Genomic DNA, 20,730 nt, shown 5'->3' with positions numbered 1-20,730 from the left:
TATCTGATGCTCAATTTCTTTCCCAAAATTTACTCTGAGAAAGATTAAAAAATAGATTACATATGAATAATTTAGAAATTAATGACAACTCATGCTGACCCATCAGAGGCACCCACTGGACAAACCAGCAGCAGCAGCAGGACTGAGGCTCTTTCCTCCCATTTATCCCCAATTCTAGAGACCTCTTGAGAAAAACAAATGCAGGGAAAATGCCCCATGCTGTGGGGTGTGAGGTTGCAGAATATCCAGCAATGCTGCCTGTTCCTTCTGTGAGGCTTGGCAAGGGATACATCTGAATGTTTTACCCTATTCCAAAGCTGAGGAAGGAGTGGCAGGCAGTTCAGCCAGGTTGTTCTGTTCTAGAGACTGTCTCTTGGGAACTGTCAGGCCCAGCACCAACACTTAAGCAGCATTTGCTTCAACTGTCCCATGGCAGTCAGCCTGTGAAGGCGCCTGTAAAGTGATCATCTCCAAGCTAACATGAAACATCAGTTTGAACAGAAAGTAAAGGTCTAAGGCCAGGACAGTCCTACAAGACTCCTTTCGGCAGGAACCGCACCTGCTGTGCTGTCTGTGCCCTACCCAGCACATTCTCTCCCATGTGCTCCATGCCCCAACAAGTCCTCTCCTTCTTTCTCAAGCTAATGGCATAATGAGGATGCATGGTTTGTCCCAGGGCCTCTGTGCTTAGCACAGTGAAATATCAAAGAGCGCTCACAGCTACAACTTCAATTGTCCCTCTTCCCACAAAAGCATGAGGCTCTATCTGTAGCCTTTGCAGGCACTATCCTTTTCCCACAGTTCACCAGTTCTGGGAAGCTCTGACAGGCTGGGAGAATTCCAGGAAGCAGCAGGAAGCTGAGTCAGAGGAGGTTTAGGTTGGATATCAGGAAAAGGTTTTTCACCCAGAGGGTGGTTGAGCACTGGAACAGGCTCCCCAGGGCAGTGGTCATAGCACCAAGCCTGACAGAGTTGAAGAAGCATTTTAACAACAATCTCAGGCACTTGGTGTGATCCTTGGCGTGTTCTGTGCAAGGCCAGGAGCTGACCTCGATGCTCCTGATGGGCCCCTTCCAACTCCCCATATTCTACAGCTCTGTGATTCTGTGAACTAATAGGCTGTAGGAGGGCAGAAACAGGTGACAAGAGGAAAGAAGTGAGGTTGATGGGAGAATGAAGTCACTGACTTCACAGAAGATGCAGGATGCAGGAGCCTTCCCTCCCACCATTCCCATTCTGTCTCTCATCCCTTCCCCCATGCACACATCAGAAGGTGAAGGAGATCACTAAAAGAAGAAGAACCTACTTGGCTCCCCTGTCCATGAGAGCAGCCAGTGCTCGTGCAGGAGTCACGTTCTCCACCATGATCCCCAGGGTCTGATTGGCTGCTTTCTCAAGAAACTCTGGGGAATTCCAAACCATCGGGAGCAGGACCTGAGCAACCTCATTCACCTCGGAGTCCATGTCCTTCTTCAAGGCTGCAAAGAGCTCTCCAAGAGTGACGATTGCAGCGTAGGACACCTTGGAGCGGAGGTTGCTCACCTGGGGAAGTGATGAGAGAGACATAAGGATCACCTTGAAAAGAAAACCAGTGGCCTTAGACAACAGTCCCAGGAAGTGACAACACCTCCCACTGTTTCCAGAGAAAGATGAAAGCACAATAAGAGCAGGAGAGCATAGGCACACAAAGGCACTTAGTCTGGCACCAGTTTCTGGCCTCAGACCTGCTGATAGCAGGGCTAAAACCAAATCATTTCAATTAACTCTTCTATCATGTCTACCCCTTTGATTTTAGGCCCGTTTATTCGGAAAGCACAGACTCAAGTCTACAGACTAATTGGCAGTGTTGAATTACAGCTCAGGCAGAGATTAGGACTCTGGAAAATAACGTAATTAATGTCTCCGTTTGTGCATTTGCACCTTGCATTACAATGACACCTCACTCAAAGATGAGTGTCAGACAGCCAAACGACCAGGAAATACAGCTACATGCACACACAGATCCTAGCTGACAGACATTAGAAATACAAGGTCTAGAAACAGAAATGAAGGCAATCCCTGAGCACACATGAACATGAACATGCACATATCTACTCTACACACCATGTATGAGGTGACGGGGGACAATTCAGAAGAATGTTCTCACCTCGCTGGTGACTGCCAGGCAAATTTCACGAAGTCTACAAAGCACGACTTCTGAATGGGACCCAGCCAGCTGTCCGATGCTGGAGAGCGCCTTCTCCTTCAGCTCCCTGAAAGGCAAGTCCCAAAAAGATTGGTTTTTCTCTCCCCACCCAAGAACTAGGCAGCACCCTCTGAAATGACCAGGCTGGCAGCGCAGTGGGACCTCAGTGGGAGGTGCTTTTCAAGGAGCACTTCAGGAAATTGTGGAACTCATGGCCACAGGATGTTGTGGCTGTCAAAAGCATACACAAATCCAAGAGGCAAAGAGAGGGGTTTCAGAGTCTTCATTTGTGGTCGTTTTACAAGACAGCCTTTCTGAAACCTCTGGCCCATGAAGTCCGTGTTTCACTGCTTCTTAGAAGCTGTAAGACTGGACGAGGCAGCTGTTTCCTGTCACCTCCCTGTCCCTGTCCCTGAGACACAGTCCCATGGGGCTGTTACTGGGTCATTTTCCTTCTTTACCAGCCCCAGCAGGCAGTTCAGCAGTAAGAGACTGCACTGGCACTCTGGAGCTGACTTTCCACTCTGCAATCCAGGCCTGTCTCTCACCCACTCCACTCCTCCTCCACATTGCCCAAAAAAGCAGCAGGATGTCCCAGAAGATTCCACACCTGGGCAAGAACAGCTAAACTCTGGAAAAACCCACTACCTAAAACAACCCCCACAACAGCAACATGTTATTGAAAAAATGCAAACAACTCCATCTCCCAGCACCTGCTTTGTGCAGGCCCTCAGCTACAGGAAGGTTTGTGAGGCATCAGGGCTACAGCACAGGGCTGGTGATTGATCCCACAGGAACCCCTGAGTGTCACCCAGACCCCTCCACACCTCCAGAGGCTCTGTGTACCTCACAGAGCACCAAGGAGAAATGGGGAAGAGAAAGCAGAAGAGAAAGGACAAAGCAAAGGTGACTTCACAAGGAGATGCATTGTGGCAGATTTTTCATGTTTATCCCAGTGGGAATGGAGTCCTTATCCCTGTGTGAACGAAGCATCCACCAGTGAGTGGATGCTAACCCAGACATCAAAAAGACAACCAATCGCACCTAACATTCGTTGCATTAGCACCTCTGGGCCTCTTTCTGTCTGTGTCAAATTTTGGGACACGATGTGAGTTTTAACCAAGTATCTCAGACCCATATGATGCAATGAGAAGGAAAAAGTTGAATTCCAAAAGATTCCTAGAGGATTATATTTCTTTTTCCTTCTCTTCTGCCATGAGACCTTCAGGAGTAATGACAGGCTGAGGGACTTGAAAGCACAAGTCAGGCCATTTCTCAGAAAGAGGAACTCCCTGGAGCTGCTTCTGGCATTCAAATGCAGGAGGTCCCAGGGAGACCCTGTCACCTGCCATTGCTGTCAGCAGTGGGACCAAAGAAAAGAAATCTTACTCAGTCCCACTGGGCCAGTGCCCCAAGGCACCCAAATCTCTACACTCAAAAGTGCTGCCATCCTGCTTCTGCCTTCAGCCAGCAAATCATCTTGTCCCACAGCTTTCTCTCTTCCCTCAAGATTGCCTTTGCAGCTCCATGGAGCAGCAGGCAAAGCGAGCAAACAGCAGGGACCTGCTGCAGCTGGAGCACTGCTGCAGACCAAGGCCAAGAAAAGGCTGCTGTCAAATCTTTATCCTCCCACGGCTCTGCAGTGGTTTCACTGGTGCCCCTTGGCCCTCTGGGCTGTCGGGGCTCAGAGGCACTAGCAAGATACACTTCTAAGCTACCTTAACGCTGAGAGGGAGACAGAGTGAACGGGGCCTTTCTTACCAGTCATCGCTGCCCAGCAAGGAGAGTGCCTTGAGCAAGGCCTGCTGTGGGTCACAAGAGGCTGTGTCCTTCTGCCTGTTCCCACGCAGCGGCTCCTCTCGACGCTTGGCACCAGAGGCCGTCTGCGAGGTCACTGTGAGGAGAGGGTCAGCCATGAGCGCTGCAGCCCCGGGCAAGGCACCCCGCCATGGAGCGGCCTGCAGCCCCATCTCCCAGCCAGGCTTCCATGTGGGACAAAGTGGCACTGGGTCAGACACTTCCCTGCTGCCTGGCTCCTTGGGCTGCTTGCTTTCTCCCAGCCCCCCCAGCTGGGCACAGCTCCAGGCTAAACCTGACAGCTGCCCACACAGCGCCAGCTCCCAAGTGCCACAGCTACCACAGGCAGCGGCAGCTTCCTGAGGCCGCAGAGCTCCCACTGCCTGCCAGACAGCGCCCACCAGCAGGACTTGCTACCCCAGGAGGGAACCCCTCAGCTGCCTCTCTTGTCTCAGCGCCCTGATTTCCCCCAGCCCCGACGACAGAGGCACTCTGCAACTCCCTGAGGAAAGACCTGCAGCTGCCTCGCCACAGCACCAAGCCAAGCCTGAACAACCCAGCCCTGCTGGGCCCGGCTGAATCCCCACGGAGCAGCTACCAGGGAGCAGCGATAGCTGACCCTTCACTCCTGACAGCGCCTCTCTTCCCATTGCCTTCAAATCTTCTAGACAGCAGGCACCTGACTGCACATACATTGTAGCCTACTGTTGGCCAGGGAGTACTTTATGGATTTTGTCCTTTCCAAGCATCATGAGTCTTTGCTCTTTCAGAGGTACACACACGCTGTATTTCAACGATGCTAAGGTGAAATTTGTCTGTCATCAAATGGATGTGTTTGTGAACTCAGCAGTGCCTAAGCCTACACTTGTGGAAAAATGCCATTTCCAGTCTAGACAGTTGATATAAAAGCCTTCCAAATGCAAACTGAGGACAAAAATATGCAAATACAGCTGCAAATTGTTGCCACACACATGCTCTTGATAATCAGGTGTCCTGGCTTTGCCTTAATTGAATTTTGTGGCACAGAAAAAAATGTACAAGGTATGAGAAAAATCAGATGATAAATGCGTTTCTTATGAAACCCATTCGTCATCAAAAGCACTGTGCATCCAAAATTTCATGTCATGCACTCAATAGCTCATTTCCTAAAGTGTAGGTGAAAACATCAGAGCTGTCTACAATGATGGACTATAAACAATGCACAGAACCCAGATGAACTCCTCTAGACTCTGTAGGGTTTCTGTGCTACCTTGCATGTTCTCACAAAGTATACCATAACATCAAAAATATTCAGACAGGGGCTAATGTGGATGTCACTGATGTACCCCAGACACTGACATCAGTGATGTCACTGCAGAAGTGTGTAGACATACACATCTAGGTTCACTATGAATGGAGAGCCACATCAGGCTAGTTCTGGTCAATTCTCAACATGGAAGTAGCACCTCTAGAAAGGAGCATTCCAAGTAACATTCCTAGCTCCTTTCTTCTTATCTCATCCTACCTGGAATGCTAGCACAGGCACTCTACCCACAAGGGAGAGACAAGAGCCACTAGGGACTATCTGCTGGGTATTTACTGCAGGCAGCAAACAGCCTGGGAGCACCAGGCAGCCCCTCCTGGCTGTCACCTGCTACATACGGCCACTGTATTTGGCTGGGTTGACACAGGAGGCACTGCTTGTTCCCTTTTGGCATTGCAGGCTGTGGGATGGCAGCAGTGAGGAGCCACTGGGCACTTCTGGGAGCAGCAGCACGACTGCACCAAGCTGCTGACTGCCATGCAGAGACAGCCCTTGCTGGGATAGCAGGAAAGCTGTCTGCAGAGCCGGACAGCAGCACAGGCAGAGGGATGAGATGGTGAGTGGACAACTGATCGTGGTGGTACTCGTAGGTGCCCAGTGAGCACACCCTGGCACACTGCCCCACAGCTCATCCCTGCAGTTACAGCTGCCTCCTGCACCAGTGCTGTGGTTTGGATTATCAGGAGGGGCAAAAGCCAGAGCTTAGGCCTTTACCACGACTTTATTCAGCTCCACTTTCCAATGGATCTCTAAGAACCAACTGCTCCACTACTGCAGAGCTGGACTAACTCAGAAGTACATTTGCTGTTCATTCTCAGGACAGGCTATGGACCCAAGATCCCAACTGTGCTGGGTGAGGCAGGTGGCAGTTTGTGCTCCTTGGGCAAGGAAAAGCCCGGGTAAGAAAAAGCTGCCTCAGAGCAGGCTTACCTGAGGAGTTGCGTGGGAAGCTGCCATCCCCATGGATGGTGGGCATATTGGGCAGTGAGGGCACGTTGTCCTGCTTCCTCAAGACCTTCTTCTTCAAGGCACTACCAGGGTGTTTTCTCTGCACACTGGAAGCTGTGCCATTGACAGGCGGTAGGCTAAAGCCTGTGGGAAGACCAAAGAGGAGCTTGTAAGTGGAGGCTGCTGCACAGGGTGACGATGGAAAGGGCCAGAAAACTTGCTGGACTTGGGTAACATCTCTTTGTTATCCCAAAGAACTTCAAGTATAACAGTGGCATGCTAACATGGCACAGTGATCACAGAATCACAGAATCCTAGAAGAGTTTGGCTTGGAAGGCACCTCTAAGCACCATCTAGTCCAACCCCTGTGAGCAGGGACATCTTCATCTAGATGAGATTGCTCAGAGCCCCATGTAAATTGGATTTGAACACCTTCAAGCAGCTTCTCTGAGCAAACCCTTCCAGTACTTCATCCCTTCATTATAAAAACATTCCCCCTAGAATCTAACCTGAATCTGCCCTCTTCTAGTTTAAAACCAAATTGCAGTGATGATTCCCCTAAGAAAGAAGGAAAACCCAGTATTGCTTTGCTTTTGTTTTCCTGTTTCAGTGTCTGGCTGGGGAAGTTACCAAATGAAAGTGCAGATAGCCTTGAGTGATGCCCTTGGGCTGAGTGCTGCCTCCTAAGGTCCCTGCTGCCACCCTGGGGGCAGCACACACAGCACTGCAGTCAGAGCCCCTCAGCCAGGATTCAGTCAGGAATGCTGCTTGCTTCCTGGGGCTACAACAGAAGCACTGGCTCAGGGCTTCAGCACAGCTCTACAGTGCCAGCTCCTCAGCAGGCTGTGGCAGGAGAAGAAACTCTGGTGTTTTCATTAGAAGCAGTTGAATTTTGTTTCTTCTCAATTCCACCATGGCTGAGAAGCATTCTTCTGGACTCCCCTTCCCTGGAGGCTGCTCTCCAGGAGAGAGTCTGAAGCCCCAGTCAACTTTACACGACAAAATTCTCTACTCTGAAAGACTTTGGAGATGACGGTGGGAAGCTGATATTCTGTTACTGAGTCAGTGAGGCCATGGGCATGACTCTTCCTGCCTCTGTATTTTTTGTGGGGGAAAGGAAAGAACTCTTCTTCAAGCTTCCACTCAGATGCAAGCAGAACAGCCTGACTGCAGCAACGCGCAAAGGGCAAGCAAGTGGTCAAAAAGGACCACAGGTGTAGTCTGCACTTACTTGCTTCTTCTGCATCCCCAGTGTCAACTGTCTGTGGAGGCAGCTGCAAGGATGTTTCTGTTTGCCTCCTTCTCTTGAGCTCCTTCTCCAACAGCTCCATTTTCTTCCGCTCTAAGCTCTTCTGAGCCAACTTGCACAATGCAGGACGGACCTAGGTGCAATGGAAAGACATCACAGATGTAAGCAGAGACACCCAAACCAGACACAACATCTCATCAGGAGTACAGGGTCCATAGAGTGACACAGTCTTTAATGCATATTCATATTCATTCCAAGTGTTTCAGAAGAATGTCTTCTACCCTCATCTTGCCAATTACACACAGGGAGGTGGAAGACTTTAGGGCCACAACCTTACACTGCTCCAGCTGCAACCTATGACAGGAAGCCCTGCTTGAAGCACCGAAGTCATACGAGTGCTCCAGGACAGATGAAGAGCTCACATGACCAGTGAGCAGGCAGTTCAGTTCCTACAGGCCATGGCAGCAGAATAAAAATCATGTGCAATACGCAGCAAGGAGGGGTAATTAGCTCTTGCTTAACATTCATGGCCAGGAATGGCAGCTGTTTCTCACTTCCTGGCTTCTGAAGAGCTCAGCTCTGAAGGTCTCTGAAGGACCTCAAGCAAAGGACTCATGTGAAAACAATTTGCCGAAATATTGATATTAATGAGCAGAAAAACTGAGAAAGAGAGGGCTGTGAGATACAACCAGAAAGGTTACCACGAAAAATCAAACTCTCATTTTATTTTTCAGCCTTGCTTACGCTTAACATTACAATCTTTGCTTCTCTGCTTCCGAGGGTGCAATTTGCACACATTCACTGGTCTGCAGCTTGCTCTGCCATTCAGAACTTCTCTAAAATGACCTTGGCACCTAAAGAATGCTTCTGGCGTGACCTTAGCACCATCTCCAAATCACTGACCTTTTCACCACTAGTAAAAGCCATGCAATTGCTCTTTAACAAGATAATATATTCCAAGAATCTCCGTCCCTCAGGAATGGACGATTATGATTATCAGTGACATTTTGGGCCAAGCAATAAGGAAAGGAAATCTGCTCATCCCTGTCTTTAACCTTTACCTTTCCAGAGCTGTCCCTCAGGTCTTCGTCACTCATAACACCAGGACTGGTGGGATGATCTGTCCCCTTGGCTTGGCTCAGTGGGAGGCCTGGGAATGGAAGGAAAGGTTGGTGTAAATCTCTGGCAGACTTCAATCCCTCAAAAACACCATGCTGGGGAACAGGCAAGACAGGTTCCAGATTGCAGAGCTCTCATAAGAAATAGCGATTGTGTATGAGACCAGCAAGGCACGTATGCCTAGACATCCTCCCAATGGGCTACTGGCACAAGCAGAGAGAGTCACGGAAGAGATTTGTCATGGTGAACCTGCCATAGGTGGCTTTGGGCTTGTGCTTCCAGAGGATGACAAACTCAAACCCTGCATAGGCTGCATCCATTCGGAAGCCTGCTTCTCCTTGATTGGAAATTTCATAAGGACTTTCCATCAGAGGAGGTTTCCCTATTTCTCCCAGTGCAGAAACAGGCAATGTCCATGAATCTCTGTCAGATCTCAAAGGGTTCAGCTCAGAAAGTGCCCCAAGGAAAGGTTTTCTCCTTCAAGGACAGGACGAAGGACTGGGAACATTTCCCATTTCATGCTCAATGCCTGCTTTTTCTCTACTAACTGTGACACTGGAAATGCTTCAGGGAGATAAAGGGCAAGTGCTAGATGGAGAGGAGTATTTCCTTTTCCTTTTCCTGCACTGCATTTCCAAAGGTACCTCTCCAGCTCCAGCCACTCAACTCTCCGCGCTGGAGGAATTCTCACTGCAACACTCTCCCAGTGACTGGGCTATGCCAGTGTCCACTGAGCCAAATAAAGAAGTGAAATCAATTTGAAGAAATTTTGAAAAGAATTATTTTTAACCAAGCTTCCAAAATACAAATTCTGTGCCAAAATTCCAATGGTCATTTGAGGACAGACATGTCTTGTACCTACCTCCTGCTTCAGAGTCGTCCTCTTCGCTTCTGCTGCTAGATGTGGACCTTGAGAAAATGGAAGACAAAAGAACATATGAGGAGGAAGAAAGAGAAAAGAGGGAATGTGTGTAGCATGAAAGGAGGCAACCCTTCTTAGCATGGTCACTCTGATGAAGGAGGAAATGCAACACAGAAACTAAACAAGATGCAAAGCTGATTCATTGTCCTTAAGCTCTCAGTTGCTGGAGTCAGACAAAGCTGGCCAAGCTCCGGCTGAAACACAGCAGTCATTCTTCAACTTGCATCATAACCCCCCAATTCTGCTGTCTCTCCTTTTGGAGTCAAGTGGCTCCTACAACCTCTCTGAAGCAGCAAGAGCTGCTGAGCTGGGACACGAGTCTCTGTGGAGGGCAGTTCCTTTTGTACTGCTGCCGAAGCTTGACTTTGCCTGCTTGTGCCTTACACTGGTGACAGTCTCGTGCTCCATGTGGTCAGAGCACTGCTGTCTCCTTAGAATGATATTACACCTCCTTACTCTTTCAAGAAGAAAAAGGCTTTTGCACATTCAGCTGCTACGGAAGGATATTCAGATTGCACTTTAAAAGCCCTACAGAAGATTTTCAATGGGATTGCTAGTTCTGTGATTTTTCCTTCGTTATTGTTATCACTCAGACAAGCTTGACAGCTACATTTTCTCACACTTCTCCAAACCAATATCTTTATATCAAGTACAGTCATATACCTCTTCTCCAGCACCTTGCTCTTTTTGATCTTAAGCCCAGATTGAATTATTAAACATCAGTTGGGTTATGCAGCTGTACCTCATAACATATCAGGGATCTAATTTCTAAGTGGAGACCCATGCACAGGGAAGTTGTTCCTTATGTTTACTTTGGGATCCCTTTTCTTCCAAACAGTTGGCAACACACAGTGGTCTCCAGAATTTGACAGTTACATCTAGGAAGTAATTGCTTCCCAAAGCTATTTTTCATGGCCCTTGTTTCTGTAACTCTCACTCAGTTCTGTGTTTGGGTTTGTCAGTATATTTTAAAAAAAAAAATGTTGTTTTATAAATGCTGGCACATGAACTATGGCACCTGACTTTAAAAGAATGAGCACTGGAATTTGCAGACACCTTAACATTTGTCAATATTTGTCCAATCATATTCTGGTGGCTGCAGAAATTGACAGTGAAGGATTACGATATTCAAAGATCTGTAGCATCCAGACCCATGCAATACAGTTCCCAAATGACACCACAAACATTAAAGAGGGAATCAATAGCCAGGTCCAGAAGAGGGCCTGACTTGAGGTGCTTTTAAGTCCTGCCTCCTCTTCCCCACCACCACCTCTGCTCTTGGGCCATATGGTGGAGGGTTTGACATTGGGCTGGATCACCACAGATGGGGCCAAAGCTTGAATACACAGAGGTTTGCCTAAAGACATGGGAGAGCTGACAGTGCAAAATAACCTCACAAGATGGGAAGAGTGAGGTGAACAGCACACTGGAGCAGCAGACACCTTGGCTTACCTCATCTCCTGGGACTCTTGGACATCCAGCTGCAGAGAGCTTTTCAGAGACCCTGCAGCACTGCTAACAGCAGGACTTGTTGCCTTGTGTATCGGGGGGATCAAAGGCAGTCCCAAGGATTCCTTCTTCATATCCCCTTCAGTGGGATACAGCAAGGAAGCCTGCATAGAGTAGAGTACAATGCTCACATCAAACATCCAGTCTTGTCCCCATTCATGCCTCAAGACATTTAGCCACGTTCTTCACTGGCAGGAAAATGCCAGTCAGACTGATGAAGCAGCTTGGCCCAGGATGGAGAATATAAAGGGAAGTGCTGAGGGAGAACCCAGAAACCCTTCAAAGTCCTCTCCTGCTATTGTTACACACTGAAAATGTGAAGTCTGCACCACACACCCATTGCAAAGACATTCTGAAGCGCAGTGTCCAGCTGAGCTCTTCCTTGGCTCAGCTGCTTCCCTGAGCTCACTTGACAGGGAAAGGTCTCCAAGCTCTGCCGGCAGCACATCGACTGAAAATCTCCCACAAATGACTTAGCTTGGTCCCCTTACCTTACACCTTTTTCCCTTGGACTTCAGCTCTTCTCTTTTTCTAGTGTCATCATCGTAGCCAGAGCCATTTTTCCAACTCACCTTCTCAACTCTGCCCTGTTCTCTTCTCTTGGAAGACTGAGAGTTTTTCCGGATGGGTGGCAACGGCTCGGAGGGAAGGAGCATAGAAGGAGATAGCCGGAAAGATTCGGAAAAAATGAACCTAGTAAGGCCTGTAAAGAAAAAACAAACATTTTAACTAAGATGGCAAAGCAAACCTAAAGCATCAGAAGCTCCATATTTTGTGGGAGAGACTCCCGGAAAACTCCTAAATAGCTGCACAAGTTGACATTTCCAGGCATGAAGACCCTTGAAGCACTCCAGAGGAAAAGCCCTGCCCCACTTGCACAGAGCTACCACAGGAACAGCCTGGCCTCTGGGCTGGCCTGGGACAGCAGGGAGCCCAGAGCCCTGGGCTGTGCAGCCATGGCTCAGCTGCACATGCAGCCTCCTGCTCCTGGCCCTGCCCCACAGCTGAGCAGCCCTACAGCTACACGGGGCACTGGCAGCAGCACAGCTCATTGCAGGGGGCACATGCAGGGCAGAACTGTTCCCTGGGGATGTGCACAGGCTCTCTAGGCTGGCACAAGACCCTTCCTCCTGACAGAGAGTGGCCCAGCTCCCACCTTACCTCATGGCTGAGGCATGCTCAAAAGGGAAGAAGTGAGTTAGGTGAACACCCACCTTTACAATCAATCCATCTAATGCATGAGCCAGCCAGGAGGTTTTTGAATTATTCAGAAGATCGATTTGTTTTGTGTTTTTCATAAAACTAGCATCACTAGAATTCCTCTGAACTGTATGGAGCTGGCAAGCCAGGAGACACAGCTTCTACTGCTTTGCTTATGTGTTGCTCATTGCCCATCCACTACTTTGGGATCTCTTTCCTTCCTCCAAAGAGTTGCCAGACACAGTGGTCTCCAGAATTTGACAACTACACCTAGGAAGTAATTGCTTTCCAAACCTAGTTTTCATGGCTTTTGTTTCTGTAATTCCCACTCTGTTTAGGGGGGGGATTTGTTGGTTGCTTTTATTTCTCTACACAGCAAAGGAAGTGCTGGCACATGAACAGTGGCATCCCATGTTAGAAGTGAATGGAGCTTTGTACTCCCCTTCACATGTCCTCAGTGTTCAAGGAGCCCAAATGTGTAGGGAACAAACTGGTTTTCCAACATGGCAATTTGCTCTGATTCCCTGCCCCTGGGGTTTATTCCCTGCTTGTTTTCCTGCAGAGATACCAAATACTAACACAAAGATCACCTGCAACAAAACATTTCTGATCATGGCAGTAAAAACCATTAAGAATTTCCTAAATGGAAACAGCAGAGTGTAGAGCATAAAAACAAGACTGCTTAAATCTGTTTCTTTATCCCAGTACAATGGTGACATCATTTACAAAAGAGCATCTGACAACCTTTGATGAGATAGGTAATTTCTGGGCCAGAATTAATCCAGCAAAAATGTTACCTGAGCAATACTGAGCCATAATTCTTCCCAACTGCATTCAGCATCCCAGCTGCATATCAGCAATTAAGGAGTCTTTCCAAAGGGGCTGTACCCAGGATTTGGCAGAACAAACCCTGAGCAAAGGGACCAGATCCTCTGATCCCTTTTCCTGCAGCAGCAAAATTACGTCTTCAAGTCTCATCTCTCCTATCAGTAAATGCCCAGAGATGAAAAAGGAACAGCAACTGACTTTCATTGAGGCTTTCAAATTGAAAGCATAGGCTGACACAGATGCACCAGAGACTGCATTTTGTCTGGCACAATTCTTCTTGTCAGGGATCAGGCAAGGCAGGCAGGGAGGGCCAAGGCAGAAGGCAGAATCTCCTCCTGCAGCCTCAGCCTGCAGCACTGACCCAGGCAGAGAGAGTCGGGGAAGAGATTTGTCATGGTGAACCTGCCATAGGTGGCTTTGGGCTTGTGCTGTCAGAGGATGACAAACTCAGGCCCTGCATAGGCTGCATCCATTTGGAAACATCCTTCTCCTTAATTGGAAATTTCACAAGGACTTTCCCTCAGAGGAGGTTTTCCTATTTCTCCCAGTGCAGAACCAGGAAATGTCCATGAATCTCCTTCAGATCTCAAAATGTTCAGCTCAGAAAGTGCCCCAAGGAAAGGTTTTCTCCTTCAAGCACAGGACGAAGGACTGGGAACATTTCCCATTTCATGCTCAATGCCTGCTTATTCTCTACTAATCGTGACACTGGAAAGGCTGCAGGGAGATAAAGGGCAAGTACTAGATGGAGTAGAATGTTTCCTTTTTCAGTGCTGCATTTCCAGGGCCCAAAGGTACCACTCCAGCTTCAGCCACTCATCTCTTAATGCTGGAGGAATTTTCACTGCGCCACCAGTGCACACTCCCAGTGACTGGGCTCTTCAGGAGTCCACTGAGCCCACCAAGGAATTAAAATCAATTTGAAGAAATTTTGAAAAGAATTATTTTTAACCAAGCTTCCAAAATACAAATTCTGTGTCAAAATTCCAAGGTCATTTGTGGACAGACGTCCTGTACCAACCTCCTTCTTCAGAGTCGTCCTCTTCGCTTCTGCTGCTGGATGTGGACCTTGAGAAAATGGAAGACAAAAGACCATATGAGGAGGAAGAAAGAGAAAAGAGGGAATGTGTGTAGAATGAAAGGAAGCAACCCTTAACAGAATGGTCACTGCGATGAAGGAGGAAATGCAACACAGAAACTAAACAAGATGCAAAGCTGATTCATTGTCCTTAAGCTCTCAGTTGCTGGAGTCAGACAGAGCTGGCCAAGCTCCGGCTGAAACACAGCAGTCATTCTTCAACTTGCATCATAACCCCCCAATTCTGCTGTCTCTCCTTTTAGAGCCAAGTGGCTCCTACAGCCTCTCTGAAGCAGCAAGATCTGCTGAGCTGGGACACGAGACTCTATGGAGGGCAGCTCCTTTTGTACTGCTGCCGAAGCTTGACTTTGCCTGCTTGTGCCTTACACTGGTGACAGTCTCGTGCTCCATGTGGTCAGAGCACTGCTGTCTCCTGAGAATGATATTACACCTCCTTGATCTTTCAAGAAGAAAAAGGCTTTTTCACACGCAGCTGCTATGGAAGGATATTCAGATTGCACTTTAAAAGTACAGAAGATTTTCCATGTGAATGATAGTTCTGTGAATTTCCTTCATTATTGTTATCACTCAGATAAGCTTGACAGCTACATTTTCTCACACTTCTTCCAAGCTAATATCTTTCCATCAAGTACAGTCATATACCTCTTCTCCAGCACCTTGCTCTTTTTGATCTTAAACCCAGATTGAAATATTAAACATCAATTGGGTTATGCAGCTATACCTCATAACATCTCTGGAAACTCTTTTCACAGTGGAGGCTCATGCACTGGGAGGGAAATTGTTCCTTATGTTTACTTTGGCATCCCTTTTCTTCCAAACAGTTGGTAACACACAATGATCTCCAGAAACTGACAGTTACATCTAGGAAGTAATTGCTTCCCAAAGCTAGTTTTCATCTCCCTTGTTTCTGTAACACCCACTCAGTTCTGCGTTGTGTATTGTCAGTATATTTTTCTTCTCAAACTATAAGTGCTGGCAAATAAACTACAGCACCCGACTATAAAAGTAAAAGAATCAGAACAGGAATTTGCATACACCTCCATATTTGCCAATGTTTGTCCAATCATATTCTTGTTGCTGCAGAAGTTGACAGTAAAGGATCAGAGTATTCAAAGATCTGCAGGATCCAGACCCATGCAATACAGTTCCCAAATGACACCACAAACATTACAGAGGGAATCAATAGCCAGGTCCAGAAGAGAATGAGTCTTGAGGAGCTTTTCAGTCCTGCCACGTCTTCAACACCACCACCTCTGCTCTTGGGCCATATGGTGGTGGGTTTGACATTGGGCTGGATCACCACAGATAGGGCCAAATGCTGAATACACAGAGGTTTGCCTAAATACATGGGAGAGCTGACTGTGCAAAATAACCTCACAAGATGGGAAGAGTGAGGTGAACAGCACACTGGAGCAGCAGACACCTTGGCTTACCTCATCTCCTGGGACTCTTGGACATCCAGCTGCAGAGAGCTTTGCGAAGATCCTGCAGCACTGCCAACATCGGGACTTACTGCCCTGCGTATCGGGGGGATCAAAGGCAGTCCCAAGGATTCCTTCTTCACATCCCCTTCAGTGGGATACAGCAAGGAAGCCTGCAAAGAGTAGAGCATAGTGCTCACATCAAGTATCCAGTCTTGTCCCCCTCAAGACATGCCTCAAGACATTTAGTCATTTTCTTCACTGTGGCCTTGCAAGAAAAGCCAAGTCAGACAGATGGAGAAGCAGCTTGGCCCAGGACTGGGAATGGAAAGGGAAGTGCTGAGGGAGAACCCAGAAACCCTTCAAAGTCCTCTCCTGCTATTGTTACACACTAAAAATGTGAAGTCTGCACCACACACCCATTGCAAAGACATTCTGAAGCGCAGTGTCCAGCTGAGCTCTTCCTTGGCTCAGCTGCTTCCCTGAGCGCACTTGACAGAGAAAGGTCTCCAAGCTCTGCCGGCAGCACATCGACTGAAAATCTCCCACAAATGACTTAGCTTGGTCTCCTTACCTTACACATTTTTCCTTCTGACCTCAGCTCCTCTCTTTCTCTAGTGTCATCATCATAGCCGGTGCCATTTTTCCCACTCTCCGTCTCAACGTTGCACATTTCTCTTCTGTTGGAAGACTGAGAGTTTTTCCGGATGGGAGGCAACGGCTCGGAGGGAAGGAGCATAGAAGGAGATCGCCGGAAAGACTTGGAAAAAATGAACCTAGTCAGCCCTGCAAAGAAGAAAAAAAACCCAAAAGTTACTGAGGTGGCAAAGCAAACCTAAAGCATCAGAAGCTCCATATTTTGTGGGAGAGACTCCCGGAAAACTCCTAAATAGCTGCACAAGTTGACATTTCCAGGCATGAAGACACTTGAAGCACTCCAGAGGAAAAGCCCTGCCCCACTTGCACAGAGCTACCACAGGAACAGCCTGGCCTCTGGGCTGGCCTGGGACAGCAGGGAGCCCAGAGCCCTGGGCTGTGCAGCCATGGCTCAGCTGCACATGCAGCCTCCTGCTCCTGGCCCTGCCCCACAGCTGAGCAGCCCTACAGCTACACGGGGCACTGGCAGCAGCACAGCTCATTGCAGGGGGCACATGCAGGGCAGAACTGTTCCCTGGGGATGTGCACAGGCTCTCTAGGCTGGCACAAGACCCTTCCTCCTGACAGAGAGCAGCCCAGCTCCCACCTTACCTCATGGCTGAGGCATGCTCAAAAGGGAAGAAGTGAGTTAGGTGAACTCCCACCTTTACAATCAATCCATCTAATGCATGAGCCATCCAGGAGGTTTTTGAATTATTCCGAAGATCGATTTGTTTTGTATTCTTCATAAAACTAGCATCACTAGAATTCCTCTGAACTGTATGGAGCTGGCAAGCCAGGAGACACAGCTTCTACTACTTTGCTTATGTGTTGCTCATTGCCCATCCACTACTTTGGGATCTCTTTCCTTCCTCCAAAGAGTTGCCAGACACAGTGGTCTCCAGAATTTGACAACTACACCTAGGAAGTAATTGCTTTCCAAACCTAGTTTTCATGGCTTTTGTTTCTGTAATTCCCACTCTGTTTAGGGGGGGGATTTGTTGGTTGCTTTTATTTCTCTACACAGCAAAGGAAGTGCTGGCACATGAAAAATGGCACCCAGTGTTAGAAGTGAATGGAGCTTTGTACTCCCCTTCACATGTCCTCAGTGTTCAAGGAGCCCAAATGTGTAGGGAACAAACTGGTTTTCCAACATTGCAATTTGCTCTGATTCCCTGCCCCTGGGGTTTATTCCCTGCTTGCTTTCCTGCAGAGACACCAAATACTAACACAAAGATCACCTGCAACAAAACATTTCTGATCATGGCAGTTAAAAACCATTAAGAATTTCCTAAATGGAAACAGCAGAGTGTAGAGCATAAAAACAAGACTCTGCTTAAATCTGTGTTTCTTTATCCCAGTACAATGGTGACGTCATTTACAAAAGAGCATCTGACAACCTTTGATGAGATAGGTAATTTCTGGGCCAGAATTAATCCAGCAAAAATGTCACCTGATCAATTCTGAGCAGTAATTCTGCCCAACTGCATTCAGCATCCCAGCTGCATATCAGCAATTAAGGAGTCTTTCCAAAGGGGCTGTATCCAGGATTTGGCAGAACAAACCCTGAGCAAAGGGACCAGGACATCTGATCCCTTTTCCTGCAGCAGCAAAATTATGTCTTCAAGTCTCATCTCTCCTATCAGTAAATGCCCAGTGATGAAAAAGGAACAGCAACTGACTTTCATTGAGGCTTTCAACTTGAAAGCATTGGCTGACACAGATGCACCAGAGACTGCATTTTGTCTGGCACAATTCTTCTTGTCAGGGATCAGGCAAGGCAGGCAGGGAGGGCCAAGGCAGAAGGCATCTCCTCCTGCAGCTTCAGCCTGCAGCACTGACCCAGGCAGAGAGAGTCCGGGAAGAGATTTGTCATGGTGAACCTGCCATAGGTGGCTTTGGGCTTGTGCTGTCAGAGGATGACAAACTCAGGCCCTGCATAGGCTGCATCCATTTGGAAACATCCTTCTCCTTAATTGGAAATTTCACAAGGACTTTCCCTCAGAGGAGGTTTCCTTTTTTCTCCCAGTGCAGAACCAGGAAATGTCCATGAATCTCCTTCAGATCTCAAACAGTTCAGCTCAGAAAGTGCCCCAAGGAAAGGTTTTCTCCTTCAAGCGCAGGACGAAGGACTGGGAACATTTCCCATTTCATGCTCAATGCCTGCTTATTCTCTAGTAATTGTGACACTAGAAATGCTTCAGGGAGATAAAGGGCAAGTGCTAGATGGAGCAGAATGTTTCCTTTTCCTGCACTGCATTTCCAGGGCCCAAAGGTACCACTCCAGCTCCAGCCACACAACACTTCACACTGGAGGATATTTCACTGCACCACCACAGCACACTCCCAGTGACTGGGCTCTTCAGGAGCCCACTGAGCCCATCAAGGTATTGAAATGAAATCAAATAAATTTTAAAATTAATTATTTTCAATTAAGCTTTCAAAATGTCACCACTGAGTCAAAATTCCAATGGTCATTTGAGGAGAGACATGTCCTGTATCTACCTGCTTGTTCAGAGTCGTCCTCTTCACTTCTCCTGCTGGATCTGGGCCTTGAGAAAATGGAAGACAAAAGACCATATGAGGAGGAAGAAAGAGAAAGGAGGGAATGTATGTAGCATGAAAGGAGGCAACCCTTCTTAGCATGGTCACTCTGATGAAGGAGGAAATGCAACACAGAAACTAAACAAGATGCAAAGCTGATTCATTGTCCTTAAGCTCTCAGTTGCTGGAGTCAGACAGAGCTGGCCAAGCTCCGGCTGAAACACAGCAGTCATTCTTCAACTTGCATCATAAGCCCCCAATTCTGCTGTCTCTCCTTTTGGAGCCAAGTGGCTCCTACAGCCTCTCTGAAGCAGCAAGAGCTGCTGAGCTGAGACACGAGACTCTATGGAGGGCAGCTCCTTTTGTACTGCTGCCAAAGCTTGACTTTGCCTGCTTGTGCCTTACACTGGTGACAGTCTCGTGCTCCATGTGGTCAGAGCACTGCTGTCTCCTGAGAATGATATAACACCTCCTTGCTCTTTCAAGAGGAATAAGGCTTTTTCACACACAGCTACTATAGAAGGATAATCAGACTGCACTTTAAAAGCCCTACAGAAGATTTTCAATGTGAATGATACTTCTGTGGCTCCTTCTTTATTGTTATCACTCAGACAAGCTTGACAGCTACATTTTCTCACACTTCTTCAAGGCAATATTTTGCCATGAGGTACAGTCCTATACCTCTTCTCCAGCACCTTGCTCTTTTTGATCTTAAACCCAGATCAAAATACTAAACGTCGATCAGATTATATATCTATACACCAAAACACCACTGGAATCTCATTTCATATTGGGGTCCAGGCACAGAGAAATTGCACCTTATGTTTACTTTGGGATCCCTTTTCTTCCAAACAGTTGGTAACACACAGTGGTCTCCAGAATTTGACAATTAATCTAGCAAGTAATTGCTTCCCAAAGCTATTTTTCATGGCCCTTGTTTCTGTGACTCTTACTCAGTTCTGTGTTTGGGTTTGTCAGTATATTTGCAAAAAAAAGAATTTTATTGTTTTATAAATGCTGGCACATGAACTATGGCACCTGACTTTAAAAGAATGAGCACTGGAATTTGCAGACACCTTAACATTTGCCAATATTTGTCCAATCATATTCTGTTGGCTGCAGAAATTGACAGTGAAGGATTACGATATTCAAAGATCTGTAGCATCCAGACCCATGCAATACAGTTCCCAAATGACACCACAAACATTACAGAGGGAATCAACAGCCACATCCAGAAGAGGAAATGTCTTGAGGCGCTTTTCCTTCCTGCCTCCTCTTCAACACCACCACCTCTGCTCTTGGGCCATATGGTGGTGGGTTTGACATTGGGCTGGATCACCACAGATGGGGCCAAATGCTGAATACACAGAGGTTTGCCTAAAGACATGGGAGAGCTGACTGTGCAAAATAACCTCACAAGATGGGAAGAGTGAGGTGAACAGCACACTGGAGCAGCAGACACCTTGGCTTACCTCATCTCCTGGGACTCTTGCACATCCAGCTGCAGAGAGCTTTGCAGAGATCCTGCAGCACTGCCAACATCGGGACTTACTGCCCTGCGTATCGGGGGGATCAAAGGCAGTCCCAGTGACCCCTTCTTCATATCCCCTTCAGTGGGATACAGCAAGGAAGCCTGCAAAGAGTAGAACATAGTGCTCACATCAAGTATCCAGTCTTGTCCCCCTCAAGACATGCCTCAAGACATTTAGCCTCATTCTTCACTGTGGCCTTGCAGGAAAAGCCAAGTCAGACAGATGGAGAAGCTTGGCCCAGGACTGGGAATGGAAAGGGAAGTGCTGAGGGAGAACCCTGAAACCCTTCAAAGTCCTCTCCTGCTATTGTTACACACTGAAAATGTGAAGTCTGCACCACACACCCATTGCAAAGACATCCTGAAGCGCAGTGTCCAGCTGAGCTCTTCCTTGGCTCAGCTGCTTCCCTGAGCTCACTTCACAGGGCAATCTCTCCAA

The 20,730-nt window shown here is 47.7% G+C and overlaps 1 pseudogene; it reads left to right on the top strand.

Annotated features, from left to right (window-relative positions):
• LOC131586345 (uncharacterized) overlaps positions 1–20,730 on the top strand; it is a 982,094-nt pseudogene that overhangs the window by 699,453 nt on the left and 261,911 nt on the right.

This window comes from Poecile atricapillus, chromosome 19 (assembly GCF_030490865.1).
Source record: "Poecile atricapillus isolate bPoeAtr1 chromosome 19, bPoeAtr1.hap1, whole genome shotgun sequence".
In the NCBI taxonomy this organism is placed as follows: domain Eukaryota; kingdom Metazoa; phylum Chordata; class Aves; order Passeriformes; family Paridae; genus Poecile; species Poecile atricapillus.
This window is presented reverse-complemented; position numbering and strand designations above follow the sequence as displayed.